Source organism: Nannospalax galili, unplaced genomic scaffold, assembly GCF_000622305.1.
Source record: "Nannospalax galili isolate Female #2095 unplaced genomic scaffold, S.galili_v1.0 scaffold1163, whole genome shotgun sequence".
NCBI lineage: Eukaryota > Metazoa > Chordata > Mammalia > Rodentia > Spalacidae > Nannospalax > Nannospalax galili.
In genome coordinates, this window is record NW_008349076.1 from 302,435 (window position 1) to 305,926 (window position 3,492).

The window sequence follows — 3,492 nt, forward strand, 5'->3', positions numbered from 1 at the left end:
ATGACATTATATATAAGAGATGCCAAAAATTCCACCAGAAAACTAGAAATAATTATCACATTCAGTAAAGTTGCAGATTACAAAATTAACCTACAAAAGTCTGTAGCCTTTCTATATACCAATAAGAAGCAATCAGAGAAAGAGCACATGGAAACACTCCGCTTCACAATAGCTGGGAAAGATATCAGAATAAACCTTACTGAAGATATTAAAGACCTCTACAATGAAAAATTTAAATCTTTAAGGAAAGAGATTGAGGAAGACATCAGAAGATGGAAGGACCTCCCATGCTCATGGATTGGAAGAATTAATATTGTGAAAATGACCATCCTACCAAAAGCCATTTATAGATTAAGTGCAATGCCAATCAAAATCCCCATGACATTTTTCACAGAATTGGAAAAAAACATCTTCAGATTCAGATGGAAGCACAAAAGACCTCGGATAGCCAATGCAACCCTGAGCACTAAACACAATACCGGGGGGATTACTATACCAGATTTTAAGCTGTGTTACAGAGCTATAGTCATAAAAACAACATGGTACTGGCACAAAAATAGACCCATAGATCAAAGGAAGAAAATTGAAGACCCGAATATGAGTCATGCAATTTCAGCCACCTGATATTTGACAAAGGGGCCAAGAACATTCACTGGAGGAAAGACAGCATGTTCAGCACATGGTGCTGGCAAAAGTGTATCTCCACCTGAAGAAGAATGAAACTAAAACCTTATCTTTCACCTTTCATAAAAGTCAATTCCAAATGGATCAAAGACCTCAATGTAAAGCCTGAAACTCTGAAATGTTAGAAGAAAACATTGGCAAAACCTACAAGATATAGGCATAGGAAAGGATTTTCTAAACCGGACATCAATTGTTCAGGGAACAAGGTCAAGAATCAACAAACGGGACCTCACTAAACTTAAAAGCTTTTGTACATCAAAGGAGGCAACCAAGAAAGTGAGAAAAAACCCACAGAATGGGAGAAAATCTTCACCAGGGGCACATCTGACAGAGATTTAATATACAGAATATATAATGAACTCAAAAAACAGACTCAAGACAAGAAGTAAACCAAGTAAAAGATGGACTAAGGAGCTGAACAGAGAGTTCTCAAAAGAAGAAGTAAAGATGGCTATGAAGCATCTTAAAAGATGTTCAGCATCACTAATAATTAGAGAAATGCAAATTAAAACTACATTTAGATTTCATCTTACCCTAGTCAGACTGACTAAGACCAAGAGAACAAATGATACCAAATGTTGGAGAAGATGTGGGGAAAGGGGAACACTTATCCACTGCTGGTGGGGCTGCAAACTTATTCAACCCCTATTGAAAGCAGTGTGGAGAACTCTTAAAAAACTACAAATGAATCTACCATTTGACCCACTTATACGACTCCCTGGCATATACCCAAAGAACTCATCCATGTTTGTTGCTCCTCTTTTAACAATAGCTAAGAGATGGAAGCAACCTAAGTGTCCCTCTGTTGATGAATGGATAATGAAAATGTGGTTCATTTATATGATGGAGTTTTACTCAGAAGGGAAGAAAGATGAAATCATGAAATTTGCAGGTAAATGGATGGAGCTAGAAACTGTTATACTGAATGAAGTAACAGAGACACAGGAAAAAAAAATCGACATCTGTTCTCCCTCATATGTGAATCCTAGAACCAAATCCTGATAAGTGAGTGTGTATCCAGACATAACTGCAGGAACCAGGATAATGGAAAGGAACCTGGGTGGTGAAGGAAAAGAAAGAACCTGAAAGAGAAGAACAGTGCAAAACAGGCATTAGTAAGGGAGATATGGATAATAAATTGGGATAGTTTAAGGGATGGAGGTAACTGTGTACAAGGAACCTAGGGGAGAAAGGGAAAGGAGGAGCTCGAGTGGTAGGACCTTAGGAGAAGGGGGGGAAAATGGGGGCACCTTAATTGGGGAAACCATGATGGAGGGGTTAGACAATGTGAGTGATAAATAATGCCTAGCTAGTTTTAAAAACCAGAGGGAACCATATTAGTCCAGCAACCTACTGACATATTATACATACCAGGTGAAGAAATACATGTCTAGGTAAGGTTTTTCTGAGAACAATTGGTCTTTGCCCAAGATTTATCTATATGGCACACAGTAATTAAAAGTACCAGACTGGTGGAACTAACCTTTTGGATGTTTAACAGATATACTTTGAGGTCTGTAGTAATTTGGGCAGAGGGACAAAAAAAAAAAGTTTTTCTCCTTGCCTTCCTAGGTTGCCTAGTTCCAGGGGACTATGAGAATCTCCCAAAATGTCCTGTAATTGTGGTTGGTCACCTATCCTCTTCATCAAGGAGGCTGAGGAGACCACATGAGATGCACATGAACCAGTGTCCAGTATACAAAGCGGAGGGTCAACACAAAGGAAACATTTCCTCCATGCTTCTAAGCAAAGCCAGCCATCATCGAGTAAGACCTTTGACTTATCTTCACATAGGAAGAAATGGTAAAAGAAAGGAGCCAGGGGCTCCTCACAAACCCATGTGACCCCTGAGGAACAGATCCTCAAATGACCTTAAGAGTAAAAATAAATAGGTTTATATGGCCCAACTATATGGCCTTAAACACCCAAAAGGAAAGTATAACTGAAGATTAAAAGGGCCAATATAATTTCTCGGGTCCATATGCATAGGTAAAGGCTACATAACAAGAAACAATGCCAGATAGGAGACACCTTCTTTTGAGTTGTTGGCCAGGGTGGCCCAAGGGACTCCCAGATAGTAACTCAGCATAGAACTGGGAAAATAAACAGCAGACCCCAATATTAACTAAAGGAATATTGACAACTGATTGCTGCTAGATGAGGAACAGCTGACCTTCCTAAAACAAAGACCTCTAGATAGGCTGACTAGATTCACCAGAGGGACAAGTAGTGGGGAATGGCTGGGGGTGCCAGCAACACAACAGATAGTATCAGGGATAACAGAGTATCAGGGCTCTAGTGGGGGGAGGGAGGCTATGGGAGGGTGCCATCTGGGAAGTGGGTGTATAGTTGAATAAGATGATTTGGGATTTGGGATGTGATATACACACACAGTAAAAAAATCAACAAATTAAAGAAATGTATTATATTTGAGGAGGAAGCATAAAAGTTTATATCGTGTTAATTAGTAGAGGTGATGAATATTGCCATTGAAATCTACCTGATGACTTTATAGACATACACAGGCGCCAAGGATCGGAGTGCAAACAATTATGACTAGTAATAATCAGATGCATACAGATCAGAGACCCATGCACCAACACCTCAGTGTTAGTAGCAAAGTCAATGAATCTTTCTGTTAGAAACAGGATATTTTAGAGTGAAATGGAGATCTCTTTTGAGGCTAGTAATAATCAGATGCATACAGATCAGAGACCCATGCACCAACATCTCAGTGTTAGTAGCAAAGTCAATGAGTCTTTCTGTTAGAAACAGGATATTTTAGAGTGAAATGGAGATCTCTTTTGA